We start from the raw sequence: 20,274 nt of genomic DNA on the forward strand, positions 1-20,274 counted from the left end.
CCGGCGGGCGGAACCAGGGTCCCAGCCTCCGGGACAGCTGCGAGCGCGAGTACGAGCCGCCCCGCGCCCTGCCCGCGCTCCCGGCCGGTCGCCGCGCTCCCCACGCGGGCCCCGCGCAGTCCCAGCCCCCCGCCTCCTCCTCTGCCTGGAGAGGAGGGATTTGAGCCGGGAGGGGGCTTCTTTGGCGCCCCTTCCCACCGGCAGCACTTTTAAAAGCATTTAATCCGCCCGAGCGGCCTTCGGAGGTAATTGACAAAGTCCTTAATCTGCACCGTTAACGAGCTGCTATTGTGGCTTCTGACCGGGTGGCTCCCACACGCCCCACGCCGCGCCCCCGCTGGCTGCCCCTCCCCCCTCCTGTCTGCAGCCGCCTGGTTTTCGTCTCCCCCAGCTCCAGAGAGACGCCCCCGTTCCCTGTCCCCCGCTTCTCCCAAAGCTGTTTTCCGGCTCCCGGGGCGCCTTGGCCCGCCGCGCTGTTCCTTGGCACTGTCTTCGTCTCTCTCAAACTGGCTGCCAGTCTGTCTCCCCATCTTTGTCCCTCTCCTTGCCCCTCCGCGGTCGCGGCAGGCTACCTGGGGTGGAGGCTACTGGGCAGGAGTGCTTCTGGACTCTGAGAGCTAGAACGGGACTGGACAGGGGTCCCAGGCTGTCTGAGGAGGCTGTCAATCACCAGCCAGAAGCTGGGTTCCCAGTCTCCGTCTAACCTTATTTTTTTCCCGAGGCCCTGCTGGCCTCACTGCAGCCCCACACCTGCTGCCCATCAGGAGGCTGGACCACCAGGTTGTTGAAGAGGATCTCTCAGCACTGGCTGGGAGTCAGACTGGGTTCCTCTACGAACCCTGGCTCTTCCTGTGTGTCCTCCTTTTTCACTGACTATTAGAGGGTGGGCAGGTGGCCTGAAGGACTCAAAGGCCTGGGCAGAAGGATGTGGTGGAGAAACAGCACTGGCTGTGTGGCCTCAGTTTCCCCACGTGCCCGCGGGTTCGCAGCACCCTCTTGGAAGGCCTCTGTGAGGGTCTGAGAGACCATGTGCCTGGCAGGAAGGGCGCAAGCATCCCTTGGGCAGATTCCATGTCCTCTCCCAGGCTGAGTGTCCTCACTGAGCAGGAGGCGAGGAGCTGTGAGTGTTGCAGCCCCTGCAGGGTGCCCGGCACAAAGCCGGCTCGAGTAGGGCTGCATGTCCCAGTTCCACAGTTGAGCAGAGCATGTCCACTCCAGACCAGCTTCTGCAGGGACAGGTCACCCGGGAGGCCCCAACCTAAGAGTCTGAGTGAGGGGGTGCCAAGGGCCAATGGAGGAGGTTCTGGGGGTGTGCACTGGGTGGTCGGCGAAGGCACCCGTGGAGGAGGGTTGCAGGGTGAAGGCAGGGATGCCTGGAGGCTGGGGGAAGATGTTCCCAAAGAGGGGCCACAGCAGCAAGGCAAAGAGTGGTGTGCCTGAGCAGGTGCCAACCGGAGCTTGCTCCCAGGCCTGCGGAGGGAGGCTGGACAGGTAAGCGGGGGCCACCTAGCGGCTCCTCCTGGCAGTGTTTACTGCCGGGTCATCGCACCTGCTCAGCAATGGAGCCTCAACCCTCCTGCCTGAGGGGCTGCAAAAAGTGCCCGTGTTGGGGGCAGTCCTCATCCCATCAGCCGCTCTGTGATACCTCTGCTCAGGATGCCAGAGGGCCAGCCGCGACGCAGGACTGGCAGGAGCTTGCAGGTGTCTGCCTGGTGCTTTACAGCCTGTGCCCCTGTGCACCTGGGACGTCGTCCTGGAGAAGAGAGCTCTGCACCTGTCACTAGACCCTCAGGGTGTGATGCAGTGGGAGGAGACGGGAGCAATCCCAGAGCCTGTGCCACGCCACCCTGAGACCTGCCAGGGAGAAAGGGCAGCTGAGCCCCCAGAGCAGTCTCCCCACCTTCAAGGCAGCCTGGGCTCCATCTCAGGGACCAGGCAGGACCTCAGGGAAGCTGGAACCCAGGGCCTGCGGGCCGCGTGGGCTTAGACCCAAGGCTGCCCTGTCCCCCTGTCACCCCCTCTGCCTCGCTAATTCTGTGTGCTCCTATTTTCCTTTTCTGTGGCCACCTCACTGTAACAACCCCCCTAACAAGCAAGTCCTGTCTGAGATTTTTAGTTTATATTCCAGAGAGTAGGGCTGTGGCCCATCCTGCTCATCCTTTAGAGCCAGGACTTATCAATCACAGGGTGTCAGCTGGCCTAAGGCAGTGGCCCTTGACGGGTGCCCACCGCAGGCCACTGGGAGGGTGTGGCTCCTGGGGACAGCATGCCAGGCAGACAGTGAGGCACACCATGTGGGAGGGACAGAAACTGACCGCGCCAGTGAGGGGCGAGGAGGAACATTTGGGGACATGGGGTGACAGCTGTCATCTGCTGAGCATTGCCCTCTGCCCAGCCCCGTGTGGAGCACCCAGTGTCCTCCCGGCCCCCTAATGGGTGGGAGCTGTGGCTGTCCTCCCCTGACAGGTGAGGAAACTGAGGTAGGAAGGTTATCAGGGAACAGAGGAGCAGTCTTCTTAACATCAGCTGGGTGTGGACAGGCCTGGCTTTATGCCAGCCTCAGGAGGCTGAGGCAGGAGGGCCGCAAGTTCAAGGCCAGCCTGGACAATTTAGCAAGGCCTTGCCTCAAAAAAAAAAAAAAGCCCGGGATGTAGCTGAGTGACAGAGCACCTGCCTCGGATGTGGGAGGTTCTGGGTTCCCTAATACTGAAACAAATTCAGAAACGGCACAGTCAGCGCCAGGCTACCATCTAGTAGGCACTTCCCATGTGCTAGACACGGTTAGCACTGGCAGCTTATTTCACATTATCCTCACCCTAGACCTGGGGCATCACTAATACCCCATGTAAACCATGAGGCCACTGCAGCTTGGAGCCCTGGGCCTGGGCCTGGACCAAGGTCACACAAAAACCGGTGGGACGGGAATTGGAACCCTGGTCCGTGCTGCGCTGGAGCCCCTCTCTCTTCCTCAAAAGCCTCGGTGCCGCTTGGTCTGGAGCTCCTGAGCTGGAGTGCAGCGGGCCTCGGCGAACGTGGACGGAATGTCAGAGGGGCCTGTCTCCCGGGCCTGGGGCTGGCTGGCCAGGGGTCGGGACCTCTGGCCCTCGTCCACCCAGCCTCTGCCACAGGCACTCACTGCTCCCGCTAAAGCCGTTTCAACTCAGCCCTGACGGCCACGTTTATCATTGAAAATGAATTTATCCCGGCCTCCCACGGCACGGCAAGGTGCTGCGCGGTGATTCAGCCGCTTGTCACCCTCGCGGTGAGGCACGGGAGCTGAAGGACTGGATGGTCTCCAGCGCCAGCGCCTCGTTTTCTGCAGCTGGAGCCAGAAATGTACAGTGGCTGACATTTAATTTAGAATCGTACACACCTTGACATAAACCCGGAACACAGAGGCGGGTGGGGGTGGGGCCGCCCGGCCTGGCGGGCCGGGGAGTCCAAGTGGCAGGCTGGATTTCTTTCTTTCTTTTTATTTTTTATTTTGCGTTGTCAACACTGAGTGGGGATGACAGACCAGAGACTGCTCTCAAAGGCGGGAGTTAGCAGGGAGTGTGCCCGTGCACGCCGGCCCCTCTGTGTGGGTTCCCTCTGCGACGGGGCTCTGTGCCTTGAGTCCACCGGATGTTGCGCCTGGCACTTGCGGCGAGTCTGTCAGCTGTGACCAGGGAAGCTGGCACCCAGGGGAGGCCCCCAGGCTGAGGCTGGAACCCAGGAGCAGGGGAGGATGGCACCTGCACCCGCAGGTCCTCTTGCACACAGTGGGTGCTCAATAAATGTGGAGCAGAAAGGGGAAGTGTTCTTTTGCAGGTTGGAAGCAGAGTCCTAGAAGAAGCTGGGTTTTTATTGGGTTTTATCCTGCTGCACAGTTCGGTGTGAAAAGCGGAGGAGGCTCAGGCCAGCCGGGGAGGACAGGGCAGACCACAGGAGAGAAGCAAAGACCCCAGGGAGGCAAGGTCCTGGCCAGATGTGGTCTTGGAGGCACTGGGCTGAGGGGCAGGGAGGACAGCTCTCAGGGGAGGTGGGCCTGGGGGCCTGGCGGAGGGTCAGGAGCAGCGGGCAGGCCCTGGTTCACACAGGACCTTTGCTCCTGCGCTGAAGGTTGTTCTCAGTGCCTCGTGCAGATGAGCCCCATCCGTGATGGCCCAGTCTTTGGCAGAAACATTCAGTGACCTTGTGCTTCTGGTGCTTGGGCAAACAGAGTGGGCCCTGCCCACGCCACAGCCAGGGAACGCAGGGAGGATCCCACAGAGGCAGGAAGCAGAGCAGGCAGGGATCCGACCAGGCAATGAGCAGGGAAGCTGAGCTTGAGTTGGTTTAGGCTTGGAGAGCTGCCTACCGTGGTGACTGAATGCCTACTCTGTGCCACTGAGGCCTTTCATTGAAGTGCCTAACAACTAGATTTCCTTATCCCCATTTTTACAAATAAAGAATCAACAGATTCAGGCACAGTGGTACTTGGGAGCTACTTGGGAGGCTGAGGCAGGAGGATTACAATTGGAGGCCAGCTTCAGCAACTTAGCAAGGCCCTGTCGCAAAATAAAAATGAAAATGAAGAGCCCAGTGGTAGAGTGCTTGTCCAGCATGCAAGAGGCCCTGGGTTCAATCCTCAGAGAAAGGAAGGAAAGTAGGAGGAAGGAAGGAGAGAGGGAGGGAGGGAGGGAGGGAGGGAGGAACAACAGAAATCTGGAGAGGGCAAGTGCCTTCTTCAAAGTGATACATTCATTAATGTCACAGCCTGAATTTCAACCCCACAGTCTGACTCCAGAACCCACATTTGAAAGCAGATGCAGAATTTGGGGACCTCTCTGAACCAACAATTAGGTTACAGATTTGTGTTGTTGAATCAAAGGAACTGGGTACAGGAAATGAAATTCTTGCTCAGAAATCTGGATGCAACCAGGGTCCACACCCCAACCTACAAGTGGCCCAGCTTTCAAACACGGAGTGTCTTCTCCTGCTTCTTCTGTATTCCGAAGACTAATTCCATCATCTGAAGTCCCTGGGGTGCTGATCCTGTTAGCTGTTATTTCTTCAGCTCTCACTTAGGACAGTTTGTTTTCTCGTGTGTTTTGAATTGTGGGCTCCGTCTCTGTCTGAGCTTTATCTGTGGGAATCCTGTATCCTGGGCTGGGAGTTAGTCCTTCCCTGGAGGACATGCTTGCTTCCAGGGGGCATCTGAAGACATTCCCAACCCAGGACCACTTTAAATTAAGTTCCCATGCAGTAAATTTGGATTCAAAAATATCTGTAAGCACAGGTCCGTAGGTATTATAGGAGAAACGCTTTCTTTGTCATCTTCTAGTTCCTTCATCATCCTTTTTCGTCCAAGAGAGCACTTTCTCTGATCTGTGTGTTACCAAGGGTGTAGCCCTGAGTCTGGGCTTGCTCCCCATCCATCCTGGGGCCCATGGTCTGTGTCCAGGGCCCTGAAACCCAAGGTCACACTTCCCCTGATTGACAATGTTCTTGGGCAACATGGCTGCAGCCCCTCCAGCTATGTTTCCTGTCTCTGTATTTTCTGGTCCCTGTTGATTACCCGTGTGTGTGTGTGTGTGTGTGTGTGTGTGTGTGTGTGTGTGTGTGTGTTTAGCTGTACATTTTAAATGCCATTTGTCATTTTGTATCCAAGTTTTGTAGATTCTGGTACCCAAGTGTTTGAATAGGTACCTAGTCCACCACGTTACTGAAAACAAAAATTCCTTCTTCCCACATGCCAACTTTGCTTTTTAACTTTAAGACATAAAGTCAAGTTTGCATGTAATGAGACAGGAGCTCTTTTAGATTTTTCCATCGTGGCACTGGATGGAGCCCAGGGCCTCCTGTTTGTGAGACAGAGGCTCCAGTAGGGAGCCACATCCCCAGGTGCCCAGATGGTAAGAGTGCAGCTTGGGGAGGTTTGACCACCAAGCCAATCAACATACAGAACATTTCCCTTCTTCTAGAAGATGCCCTTGTGCTCTGTCCTCGTCACCCTTCTCCAGAGGTGACCACCGTCAGGTTACGTCCATCATCCTAGCTGACATCATCTACGTGGAGCCACATGGTGTGTGCCTGGGGCCGGGGGCCCAGCTGCCTTCACCCCCCTTCTTCTGGCTCCACCTCAAACGCTCTGATGACTTTCCTGTTGGTGGACGTGCACCTGTGTCCACTGAGGGCTATTAAGAAGTGTTGCTGTGAACATGGGTCCACACATCCCTGGGGCTGTGTGGACACTCCTCTGGACAATGCTGGGTCCGGGGATGGAAGCGGTTGACGTTAGAGTAGACACAGCCAACTTGCTTCCCACTGTGGCAGTACCATTGGACAGTCCTCCTGCAGGGCATCTCCTGCAGGGCACCTCCTGCAGGGCACCAGGGCTCCACCGTCCCTTGAAGGCCATGGCTGGCCATGCCTGGCCATGCCTCCCAGTACACATGTGGCTCTCTCTGCGTCCATTCTCTTACCTTGCCACTTGGCAAATGCTCCCCGGGCGCTGTCCCCACAATCTGCCCGGCCCCATTCCATCCGGGCTCTTGGTGGGGGGCAGTCCATCCTCAGGAGAAGCTCTGCCCCCGTGGGGTCCTCCCTCAGCATCACCTGCCAGAGGGCGTCTTAGAAGCCGTGGCTGGGAAGGCAGCTCGCTCCACCTGTGCCTCCCAGGAAGCTGAGGGCTCATTAGGCCTCGGAACCGTGCAGTGTGACGGAAGGGGAGCCAGGCACCCCGTTTCCAGCCCACTCCCCGCCTCCCAACAGCATGGCCCGGCCCCACCAACGCCAAGGACAGAGAGCCTCCCTCACCCACCAGGCTGCCTTCGAGCGGCTTGCCATCCATGCTTCCCTACAAGAGTGAATCCAAGCCCTGCAGCCAGGTCTTCATGGGGACGGGAGACATTCTGTCCCTGTAGTGGGAATTCCTCAAGCGGCCTGCTCTGTGCCGGGTCCTGGCCCCACCCTCCTGGCGCCTACGACCATGGGTTCACTCAGACCCAGGCCTGTGGTGGCAGGCGTCCTTCTTCTGGGACTGAGGTGACCTCCTCACTGCCCGAGCAGAGCTCCCAGGCTCCCAGGCTGCCGCTCCCTGGACGGAATCCCTCCTGAAGACCAGCCCAGAAGCTCAGACCTACCGTCTGTGCCCCAGGGAGATCCCTCACTGTCCCGCCTCCTCCCAGTCCAATCCACCCCAAGTCCCTTCCACAAATAGGTACCAAGCACTACTTGTAGAGTGTAATGCTGATGAACAAGACATTTAACTCAAATGACAAGTGGGTCATTTGAATGGTGACCTAAGAAAATCAAGCGGGGTGCTGTCATACAGAGAGGCTGGAGAGACTGTGGAGGAAGTGTTTGGAGAACAACTAGCGTACCCCAGGAGGCCCTGAGGGGGGTTAACCAGGCAGGGGGATCACAGGCGCAAAGGCCCTGGGGCAGGAAAAAGGCTGGCCTGTGTGCAGAGCAGACAAAGAGCCTTGTGATTGGGGGTGAGGGCAGGCTGTGGGGAGGTGGGGTCAGAGAGGGAAGGAGGGGTGGGGGAGGCGCGGGTTTTGTGACAGGGGCAATCGTGAGCAGAGGCATGTGTGATCCGATGGGTGATTTTGCAGGTTTGCTCTGGCGGCCATGTTGAGGCCACGGAAGCCCACGGGGCAGGAGCCTCGGAGGAGCTCGCTGCTGTACCCCGGCAGCCTGGGTGCTGGCCGGGCAAACAGGGAGGAGCAGACGGAGGAGGGGCGAGATCAGGAGGTGGAGCCGGGAGGCCTGGGGGAGGGAGCAATGTGAGGGCCGAGGGAGAGACGCCGAGGTAGAGACCCCGAGGGACCTCAGGGACCCCGAGAGACCCTGAGAGACCCGAGGGACCCTGAGGGACCCTGCTGAGATAGGGAAAACCGGGCGGGCGGCTGCGGTCAGGAGTTCTGGCCACGTTAAGGGTGAGTGGCTCCTTGGAGCTCCTGCAGGGGTGGCCGTTGAGTCCGAGGCGGGAGGAGGTGCCAGGTGGCGGGGGCTCGGGGTAGATGGCATCCGTGCTCCCCAGTCCTCCTCCCTTTAGAGTCACACTCCCACGCCTTTGGCTGGTGGCCTGTGTGCCTCCTACTCATCTGCAGGGGACTTGGCTGCCTGACTCGCTTTAGCTAATGGGGTGTGAACAGGAGCACAGAGCGGGCTCTGAGCGCTGCCCCTGCCCCCTGCATGGCAGGTCCCAGAAGGTCGAGAGACGTCTGGGGCCTGGACCCAGCAGAGCCGCCAACCAGAAAGACAGAGCTGTGGCGGGAGCTGGGACTGGTCCTCCCCCTGCCTCATCCAGCTGACTAACACGCCAGCAGGGCCAGGAGCCCCGCCCAGCGCAGAGGACCAGGGGCGAGGCCGCGGGGGCTCTGGGCTGGGGCTGGGCAAACATGAAGATCGGTGCCCAACCTGGAGTCCGACCCTGGCGCCGTGTGGCCCCTGCTGCTACCTGTAAACGTTGGGATTCATATTTTTTATTTTCAATTATAAAATCCGCCTGTCATCGCCGCGCCCAGAACGGTGCGGGTCAGCACTTTGGGTGCTTCCTTCCCATCCGCTCTCCTGGTGCTCGCTGGGGCGGGGCGGGTGCCGGGCCAGTGGGGCTATTTCAAGGCGCGGCTGCTGGCTGCCGGCGGGCTCCTGGGCTGGGCAGGGAAAGGAGGGGCAGCATCTCTTCCGCATGCGCCCTGTGCGCTCTCGCCTGCAGACCTCCGTCCTCGCGGGCTCTCCAGGACGTGCCCGGATCTGCACCTGTGCCCTGTGCCCCAAGGATAGCCCTTGGCCACCGACAGGTGGAGGCTGGAACGTGGAGGTGAAGGCCCGGCTCCCTTGCCCCTGGGGAAGGCAGTGCTACCTGGTTTCCCAGAGTCCCCCCCGGTTTGGGCCAGGTGGCCAGTGCCACCGAGGAACACCCAGTACTGGCTGCCTCCCTCCCCTGCGTCCTCCTGTGCTTTCCCTCAGGGCTTCCTGGTCACTCCACTTACACTTAGAATCTGCTCGTGGTAGCTCTGCAGGCTGGACACGGGACACCAGGCACTGGAGGGGCAGTGATGGAGGCCACGTGCCCTTAGTACCCTCCACTGAAGGGCCTCGGGTTAAAGCAGAGACGGCCTTTATGTTCTACCGTTGGGGTGATCCGACATAGGCCACTGTGTCCCCTGATGGGAGAATTGCCCCTCGTCCTTAATAATGCAAAACCTCACATTTAAACACAAACCGACTTGGTAATGATGTTAGTTGATACATATAAAAGGTGTCCTAGGAAAAGGTTCCAGGAGCTGAGCTGAGTGTGGTACAGGCACTGTCTCATGTCCTCCTCCCGGCACCCGTGCTCAGGCCTGTTATCCTCCCCAGTTACAGATGAGGACACGGAGGCACCCGGGTCACCCAGCTGAAGAGCAGAGAGTCACACCTGGGGGTCTGACTCCAGAGCTGGAACGGGCGGGGCGTAGGTTGGTAAATTCCCCATATCTTTGCACATTTTTTTCCAGTTGTTGCTGAACAGCACAGTATACAGTCTTGCCGGCACCACAGTCCGCCTTGCTAATTATTTCCTGAGGGTGGATTCCCAGGAAGAGAATCGCGGAGTCAAAGGGCAGGACTGTCTTTAAGACTCTCTGTCCCCCTTGCCCGGCTCTGGCCTTGCCCTTGGAATCTCCAGTCTTCTTTCCCACACTGTTTTGAGCTGAGCTTGGAGGGGGAGGCTCTGGCCGTGGCCCCCTCCGCCCTGCCTCTTTCTTCCTGTTTCTGTGCCTAGGGATGTGGGCCCAACAGCCCAGGTCCTGGCCTGCATCCAGCACCCAGGGTCTGCAGCTAGGCTGAGGCAGTGGAGAGGGAAGGTCCTAATGAAGGGGCGTGGTTGCTCCTGGCACAGAGCGGGGCTTGGTGCGGAACAAATGAGCCCCTTTGCCTGCCTGGACCCACTTGTAGTTGCTGAGCCGCTCCTGGTGACGCAATCTCCCACTCTGGTGGAGAAGGAAGCTCCGGCTGCTGGGGGGTCCTGACAAATGCTGTCTGTACTGGGACGAGTGCTCTGGCGAGGACGGCTTTGTCTAAGCCAGGTCCCCTGCCTGGAACGCCTCCCACCCAGGACTTCTAGTCTGAGCCAAAAGGCAAAGGCAAGTGCTTGCTGTCCTGCTTACCAGTTGTGCCTAACACACGGTTCCAGGCTTAGTGCTTAGGACAACGAACACTCAGCATCTCGCCCAGTTTGTGAGGGTCAGGAATGCAGGAGCGGTTGGCTGGGTGGCTCTCGTTCAGGGCCCCTTGATGGGTTCAAGGCAGATGTCAGCAGGGACTGTGGCGCCCATGGCTGGGCTGGGGCTGGAGGATCCATTTCCAAGGTGGCGCCATCACATGACCGTTTGGTGACCTCAGTTTCTTGCCCCATGGACTTCTTTGTAGGGTTGCTTGAGAATCCTCGAGACATGGCCTGAGCAAAAAACCAAGAGAAAGAATGAGACAGAGGCCATGTTTTTTTGTTTTGATTTGCTTTGTTTTGCTTTGTTTTGTTTTTTTGGTGACCCTGGAGATGGAACCCAGGGCCTCTCATATGCCAGGCAAGAGCTCTACCAGTGAGTCACAGTCCTAGCCCTTTTCTTTTTATTTCAAGGCAGAGTCTTACTGAGTTGTTGAGGCTGGCCTCAAACTTGGGATCCTCCTGCCTCAGCCTCCTGAGTAGCTGGGATGACAGGCATGTGCCGTGGAGCCAGAGGCAGCCACAGTCTTGTATGACCTGCTCTTGGCAGCCACGTTCCTTCATTTCCACCGCCGCTCGGTGCACCCCTACTGGCAGTCCATGCTTGAGGGGGCACTGCTAGGCCTTCTCTAAGGAAGGAGTGGGTAGATTTTAAAACCACTGTGCTGCCTCCCAGGGATCAGAGAGGACTCATGTAGTGGGGACCAACCATGCTGAGCCCAGTGCCTGCTCCCCACGGGGGGACACTGTTGTTTGATTACAGTAACACAGCACCTAGCACCCAGTCTGCCCCACAGGGCATGTCAGCACTATCTCCCACATCCGTTCTCACAGTCAGAGGGTCCCACTGACTACAGGGCTGACCCTTTGCCAGATCGAGGTGGGTGCTCCCCCCAAACCCACCTCTCCTTTCTCTGCAAGATGTTTCCTCTGTTCAGACTCTTCCTCCCCCACACCTTTAGCCTGGCTGTGACCTTCCGGGAATCTTGTGCCCCCTGAAGCCCACCTTCAACCTGAAGCCTTCAGCCCATTTGCCTCCACATTGCTCCATCTCCAGCCGACCCCATGTCAGCTACCTGTCCACCATGGTCATCCTGCCTGCTGACCAAGACTGCCACTCCTCTCACTCCCTGGTCTGAGAGGCCATTCTGTTTGAGCCCAGTGGTGACCAAGGAAGAGGCCCTGCTCAGGCATGAGGCATGGCCAGAAGTGTCTCCTGAAGACCAGACTCCTCACTGGTGCTTCTGAGAGGGTGTGGTGCTCCCAGTGGGTCCACAGGGAACACTTGCAGAGGGGATTGCCCCTGAGCAGGGCTATCCTCACCATCCCCACCAGCACCACCAGCACCACCACCAACACCACCACCACCACCATCACCACCACCACCACCTGACCACCATCACTACCACCACCTGACCACCATCACTACCCGACCACCATCACCACCATCACCATCACCACCACCATCACCTGACCATCATCACTACCACCACCATCACCACCACCACCACCACCACCTGACCACCATCACTACCACCACCACCACCACCACCTGACCTCCATCACTACCACCACCTGACCACCATCACTACCCGACCACCATCACCACCATCACCATCACCACCACCACCACCTGACCACCATCACTACCACCACCATCACCACCACCACCACCACCACCACCACCATCACCACCACCACCACCATCACCACCACCACCACCACCATCACCACCATCACCACCATCACCACCATCACCACCATCACCACCACCACCACCATCACCACCATCCCCACCAGCACCACCAGCAGCATCACCACCACCATCACCACCACCACCACCACCACCACCACCACCATCACCACCACCATCATCATCATACCACAAATTTTGAGGCAAAAGCACCTCCTGGCACAGCAGGCTTCTTCCATCCCACTCAGGCTCTGCAGTGTCAGGCAGGGACGTGAGGTCCTGGTCATCACCCAAGTCAGCCACCGTGCCTGTGCCAGTCTCCACCCATCTGGGGTCAGAGGACTCCTGCTCTGGCACTGTGAGGGTACCCATGCTCTTGGTTCAGCTTGTCTGTACTCCATGAATGACCACCACAGGGTCCAGCTCCAAATGGCCTGCCCAGGCATGATACCACCATGTGCCAGCTTCTGCTCCCCCCTTGGGGGCTTGCCATGACCCCTTGGCCTGAGCTTGGAGGTGTCAGAAGCCCCCACGGAGCACACCTCTAAGACAAGTCCACCCTGCCAGCCCGACGCCTCTCGTAGCTGTCAATGTGTGTTACAACCCTGCCCAAGCACATGTGCCCAGCATCAGAGGTGGCAAACTCTGTTTCTCCTGTCCAGAGCCCTCAGGTCGTGGGACAGTCCATCCGGAGCAGAGGGCGTGAGGACCAGCCAGGCTCAAGTCTGTGCCCAGGTAACTAGGGCTTCTCCAATTCCCTCAGCTCACAGCATCAGCTCCATTCTGCCCAGAGTCCGTGTCTGAGGCCTCAGCTCTGAGCAGACAACCATGCTAATCCTGTCCTGAGCTGGTGGCTGTCCCGCTGCGGAGGGAACGAGCCGCCGGGAAAGCTGGTTTGGAACCCGTTAGCTGTGGATGGCATCATGGTGCCACCGAGAGATTATCTACACGCGGCTAGTCCCCAGCGGCTAGTCCCCAGCGGCCAGCCCCAGCGCCCCAAGAGAAGGCAGCTAGCTATTAAGGAGACTCCTGGGAGGGGGAGGCGAGGAGGAGGGCTAATCAGCTGCCCTGATTGTGATTGTCCAAAGGCGCTGGCCTCTCTCACAGACGTGCCGACCCGGCCCTGCCTCTGCGTCTCGGCAGGACTTCTCCCTGCCGGGACCGTGCTGGGTAATGTTCTTTCAACATGACTCTATTTAAATTCACATTTCCATCATCCCCCAGAGGAGCCGGGAGAGCTGCGCTGCGTGGTCTAAGCTGGGGAAGGATTAGATGGGGTGGGTGTTATTTTCCCTTTTATTTTTCCGTAGAGGTGGAGATGGGGCTGTGGTGGTATGGGAGGGATGGTGGTCTATTCTAGAATCCCGCAGTTTCCACATTGGAAGAACTGTTAGAGGACAGTTAGCCCAACATCTTTGATGTCCAGATGGGAAACTGAGGCCCGGCAGAGCCCCCTCAAGGCGTCTCTCTCCAGGAAATCCTGTGACTGATGTCAAAGGAAAGCTTTCAGAGGAGGGAAGCTGGGGCGGGGGCTTCCAGGCTTGGAGAAAGGGCTTTGCCCCTGCTAGTTGGCAGGTGGGCAGGACCAGCAGGGGCCCCCTGGAGACCCAGCTCCTTCCCTGCATCTCTGCGCGTCCCAGAGGGGGTGGTGCCGAGCTCCTGTCACAAGTCACTTGTCTCAGGAACACAGCTTGGGCCTCATTTCCTCCACAGGAGGCCCCCAGGGGCTGGCAAAGGCCATGGCCTCTCGGAGAGGGGTGGGCAGTGGGGCCATCAGGCATGCATGGGCCCAGGGCCAGGCGGAGCGTCCTGGAGCGTGGCTCCCAGGAGAGTGGAGGTCTGGTTGGAGGCTGAATCTCGGTCAGAGGACTGGAGCCACCCAAGAAGAGCAGGGTGGCGAGGGGCTGTGGGGGCCTGGCCTGCCACTGCTGGGCCTGCAGTGTGGGGGAGCTGGCGGCACAGACGGGAGGCAGAGAGGAAGTTGGCGCATCGGGTGCGGCTCCTGCCTTGAGTGCCAGGATGTGCAAAGAAGCAGCTGGTTCTGTTTTTAAATTTCCTCATCAACAGCTTGGGTGCTGTGGAAAGGCCACAGCCCAGCCAGGTCCCCTGCCAGGCGGCCTCCCCACCATGGTGAGGGTAGGGTGAAGCAGGGGTCACCGTTCCCCCAAGCAGTCAGGCAGAGCCCTCTGACGCCAGGTCCCAGTGGACCAGCCTGGCTCGGCCCCGTGCTGTGGGAGGCTCAGGAGATGCCACGCCCGCCTCTGTGGCCCTGTCCCAGACCAGGAGCGGAGGTGTGGCCTGGCCCAACGGGATAGATTAGTGGGATCCCCTGCTCCAGGGTGGAGCGTGGCCAGGGGAGGCTCCTTCAGGAATGCCAAGGCCCTGGGCTGTCCCCACTTGTGTCCAGTGTCGGCTCTTTCCCGTGCTCCTGGGGCCAAAACCTCCCCCAGCGCCAGGTGCTGTGGGGTGCCAACCAAGCCTCAGAGACGTAGCACTCACCTAAGTGGCACAGACTGCAGAGGCCCTGATCACTCCTCGTGCCACCCCTCTCCCCTTTGGGCCTCTCTGTGACCTGTCTGCTGTGCTGATGCCCAGGGAGGGTGGCGGGCAGAGACTGAGCTGAGAGGCAGGCACACTGGGTTCTTGGACAATGGATCCTCGACTGGTCTGTGACCTCTGTCAAGTCACATCATCTCTCTGGCCTGAGTGTCCCCATCTGCTAATCAGGCCTATCTTTTGGGGCCCTTGCAGAAGTCAAAGAAGACAAGGGACATGAAGTCACTCCGCAAAAGTAATAGTGAGGAGTCACAGGCCCAGATGCTGATGGGGCAGGATGGTGTGTGCATTGGGAGAGGGCAGACAAGTCCCTCATGTCCAGTATGGCAAGTCCCTCCTGTGGCCTGCCTCATTGTGCCTGTAGCAGGGGCCAGATAGGAAGGCTTAACACAGCACAGTGTAGACAGGTGGATGTGAGCTCCAGTCCCAGCCTTGCCACTTCCTACCTGACCTTGGGCAAGTGACTTCACCTCTCTGACCTTAGTTTCTTCATCTGTAAATGGGGTTGAGAAAATAATGTAATAAGGTAAACCTCCTTGGGTGGCCAAGAAGGTGCAGTGAAATGAGACATATCAGCTTTGGATGCAGAGAAAGGACCATTGCTATTGTCATGACTGCCACCACCACCATTGTCAACACCATCACCATCATCACCACCATGACCACTATCACCACTATCACCCAGCCACCATCACTACCACCACTACCACCACCATCACCACCATCACCACCACCATCACCATCACCACCATCACCACCACCATCACCATCACCACCATCACCACCACCATCACCATCACCACCACCACCATCACTACCACCACCACCATCACCACCACCACCACCACCATCACCACCATCACCACCACCACCACCACCATCACCACCACCACCACCACCACCATCACCACCATCACCACCACCATCACCACCACCACCATCACCTACCACCACCACCATCACCACCACCACCACCACCACCACCACCATCACCACCACCATCACCATCACCACCATCACCACCACCATCACCATCACCACCACCATCACCACCATCACCACCACCATCACCACCACCACCATCACCACCACCACCACCATCACCACCATCACCACCACCATCACCACCACCACCATCACTACCACCACCACCATCACCACCACCACCACCACCACCACCATCACCACCACCACCATCACCACCACCATCACCATCACCACCAGCACCACCACCATCACCATCACCACCACCACCATCACTACCACCACCACCACCACCACCACCACTACCATCACCACCATCACCACCACCATCACCATCACCACCATCACCACCACCATCACCACCATCACCACCACCACCATCACCACCATCACCACCACCATCACCATCACCACCATCACCACCACCATCACCACCACCACCACCACCACCACCACCACCATCACCACCATCACCACCACCATCACCACCACCACCATCACCACCACCACCACCACCACCATCACCACCATCACCACCACCATCATCACAACCACTGCCATCACCACCACCACCACCATCATCACCACCACCACCAGCACCATCATCACCACCACCACCAGCACCACTATCACCACCACCACCACCACCACCACCACCTCTACCACCATCACCACCATCATCACCATCACCACCATCACCACCATCACTACTACCATCACCACCACCATCATCACCACCACCACCACCACCATCACCACCATCATCACCATCACCACCATCACCACCACCACCATCACTACTACCATCACCACCACCATCATCACCACCACCATCACCACCACCATCACCACCATTACTACTACTACCATCACCATCATCACCATCACTGCTACTACCATCACCACTACCATCACAACTATCACTAACTACCACACCTCCACACTAGGCCCTTCTTTGCCCCTTGCACCCTGACCCTGCTCTCCCCACAGTCCACCAGACACTCCTTTGGGGCCTGGGCTGAATCCACACAGGCCCTTGAGCAGAACCAAGGAGTTAAAACCCCCTGCACACCTTGCAGGGCCCAGCGTTAATTCCTTGATTACCAGGCTCAAAGCCATCCTGCTCAGGCCCACCCTGTGGGGCCTGATTAAGAAGCAGGAGCCTATTTTTGGCCCAGATCTTCTACAGGCAGCCCCCACCTGCCACTCTGGCCTCCCACAAATTATCGACGTCAGAACCCAGAGGACTCACAAAGGAGCTGGACAGAATAAACTATGGCCATGCCAGCTCCAGGGCTGCAGTCCCAAAGAGGCCCTGGCGCTCTAGGCAGGGCCCCTGGTGGAGTGCTAGGGAGAGGGGATGCCCATTCCATAGCCTGGGCACCCCACCTTGAATTCCAGAAGAAGGTAGTTTCCAGGGACTAGGGCAGTGGAGGGGAGGGAAAGTAGGGTTTGATCATGTCCTATTTTGGAAGGTCCCTTGGAGAACTCTGTCTAGCCCTAACAATTCAGACCTAAAACTGCTCAGGCTAAAATAGCCTGCAAGCCCAGTGGTCTGACCCCACAGGTACCCATCCTAGTCTCTGCCAGGGAAGTGCCCATCCTGAGTAACTGCAGGCCCCAAGAGAAAGGGATCTGAGAACCAGGTCAGGTGTGATGGGCTGTGTCTTCCTCCTGGAGCCAGTGCCTGACAGTCACCCAGGCCTTCATGGCAGTAGAGGGTCTCTCAAACTCTGAGAAGAAAGCAGAAGCCAGCCGCAGAGGGGCGAAGGAGCCACCCAGGGTCCACCCAGACCTGCTGGATAGGCCTCTGCTGGGCCCCCACTGGGGAGTGCAGAGGTGGGAATCTTTGAACCCAGCAGTTGGAACCTTGTCCCTGAACTTCCTTTGACTTCCCAGGACTGGAGGAAGGACTCACCAGATGGCCTGAGGCCAGAACAGGGCCCTGCTACCCAGGTGGCTGGGTCCCCTAGACCAGATGCCTGCCCTTCCCCCTGTGCTGGGACTCTGCTACTCCAGGACCAGAGTCTCAGAAACGTGAAATCACAGGCCCCTCAGGACGTTTGGGAGAATGTTTTTTTTTAAGAAAGAGAGATAACAAATGGCAAAGGAATTTGAAAATGCTTCCCACATGTGAGGACGGCTGATTCTTTTGTGCCATCTTGGAGGGTGGGTGTGGGCTGTCTGGGAGGGGGTGGAAACACGGAGGGGGTTGGGGAGACATGGAGGCTGCCAGGACACCTGCTTCCTCCTGAACATGTGATGCTACTCAGGAGGTCACTGAGCCCTCTCTGCCGTCCCCATATGGGACTGCTGGGTCCCATAGCCTGGGGCTCAGCTGTGACCAGGAGGACCCCCTCCCTCCCCCACCCAGAGCTATGGCTTCCCCATCTGTTCAGTGAGGTGTCTGCATTTAACTTTAGCTTCAGTGCTCGGTTCAAACAAGATCTCATATGGGAACCCCCTCCCGGTCGAACATGGGAGCTGTTCTGGGTGGGGGTGGTTCTGGAAGGGTCCTGGGTGCTCCGGGCTTCCTGTTTCCTTCCTCAGCCCTTCTGCCCTCAGCCTCCATGAAGTCTCCCACGGAACCTGAGACCAAAGGGCATGTTAAGTTGTCGGTACGACACCCCAAACTTGCGCCCATCACAGAACCACCGATCCACATTAACGCAGCGGAGGGAGATCAGGTTCCAAGTGGGTCTGGGCTCCCTGCAAGCCTAGCTGTGACTCTGCTCAGGTACAGCTATGACGGCGAGGGAGGTGACGGGTGAGGGGACACGCTTCGACTCCTCTGAGGGTGGACTCTGGGACACTCAGGGTTATGCAGTGCTGTTTGGGGGTCCAGGGACAAGTGCCTGTACAAGTATGTGCTGCAGGTAGAGGTCCTCAGGACAGGCTGCATGTCACCTCTACACAGCAAGAAACTGAAGGGCTGACTCAGGACGGGCGGGGCCCCTGGAGAATTCCCGTTCAGCAGGGGCAGGGAGGGTCCCTGCAGCAGCCGGCAAGCTCCCCAAGAGCTGGCAGCCGCCTGTGGGAAGCACTTGGGGACTCCCAGAAACACCTGGGTGGCTTTGAGAGTGGGCTGGGACCCCAAAGTCATGTAGCTGGGGGTGGGAGGCGGCGGGAGGGTGGCCCCCTGGCTCATGTGACCCGCAGAACTCACAACCATCAGTGGGGACCCTGGGCTTCAGAAGGCCTTCCAGAACACACGGTTCCAGAACTTCACAGCCATCTCAGGGTCAGCGACAGATGGGAACCTTCCTCACTCCAACCCCGACCCCTGCCCCTTCCTGTACCTGGGATGTCTCCAGCTGATCTTTCATCCCCAGCAGTGTCCCCTGGTGTCAGAGGGACAGCAGGAGAGGAGAGGGGGCATCATCCACACTCTCTCCTGCAGAGGGGGGCCTCCTTGGAAGGGGGCCAGGCAGCCCCTGTCTCACAAGACTTGTCAGACGTCTCATGATATTAATAGTGAAAGGGCAGCTCCCTCCGAGACCACGGCTCCCGCTCAGCTCTAGTGGGAGCATGGTAGGACGCGCTGTCTCTGGGATGCCACCGCAGACAGACCGGGGAGAGGAGGCCGAGGAGTGGGCAGGTGGCCTTGGCGGCTGCCTGCCCCACCCCCCGGGTGGCTGTCTGGGATGTCTTTAAAGATACTTTGTTAAGCCCATTAAATATGCATCGGCCCCATTACACTTTAATGCTCCACTTTGAGGTGTCACATTTTTCACTTCCTCCTGGGATGGAGGAGGGCTGAGCCTCAGAGAGCCCAGGCCTGGCACAGGGGACCCAAGCAGGGTCTGGGCTGCGGGTAGCTGCTGTGCCTCCTCTGCCCTCCCTCCGCCAGGCCGGGGCAAGGCGCGCTGGACTCTCTGCTCCAGCCTCCTGCCCTTCGCCCCCAGGCTGGAGAGCCCTGTCACTGGAGCCGTCACACTGAGCTGAGCCAGGGTCCAGAAAACTGGGAAGGGCCAGACAGCACAAGCCTTTTAGACTTGGCACATTCATCTTTGATTTCTTTTTTAAACTCCTTAAAAATGCGAACATCATTCTTAGCTCAGGGCTGAACAAAAGCAGGCGGAGCTGGAGTGACCCAGAGCCCACAGCGGCAGACTCCAGGGCCCCCTCCCCGGTACCTGTCGAGCAGAAGTGCAGCTCCTTGGAATCTTCCAGGCCTGGGGCAGGAGCGCTGACCTTGGAAATGCTCACAGGCTGAGCTCCTCAGTCTTCCCCCAGGGGCCGGGGGCCTGGCGTGACAGCCCAGAGAAGAACGTTTGCCGCCCCCATCGCGCCTCGCCTCCTGGCTGTGTGCTGGTGGCAGTCGCCTGGGGCCTCCGAGGACCTGGGAGGATTACGTGAGATGAGGTGGGAGGCACCCAGCAGATCAAGCCAGGGTTCAGCGTCAGCGCGTGACTGCCCCTCGCCATCACCCCAGCTCCCCAAACTACAGTGGGCAAAGTCACAGACGGGTTGCTGGCACCAGTGGGACGGCCACATTTCAAAAACCAAAAGACAAAGGGAAGTGAGTGTTGTTGGGATGTGGAGAAGTCAGAGCCACCCTCGCCGGAGGAGACGGGAATAGCACAATCACTTTGGATATCAGCTTGGCAAAATGTTCAACAGCTACCTGTTGACTGCGAAATCCGAGCCCTAGGTGTGTCCCCAGGAGAAAAGAACACACAAATCAAACAAGAAAGTGTGCACAGATGGCATGGCAACATTGTTTCCAGTAACCAGATAGCAGAAACAAGGAAATGGCCATGGTGGCCTGGCCAGGCAACGGAATGGCGTTCAGCAATAAAAGAGATGACATGCCGGGCCCAGTGGCCACACCTGTAATCCCAGAGATTTGGGAGGCTGAGGC

This window comes from Sciurus vulgaris (genome assembly GCF_902686455.1).
Source record: "Sciurus vulgaris genome assembly, chromosome: 15".
NCBI lineage: Eukaryota > Metazoa > Chordata > Mammalia > Rodentia > Sciuridae > Sciurus > Sciurus vulgaris.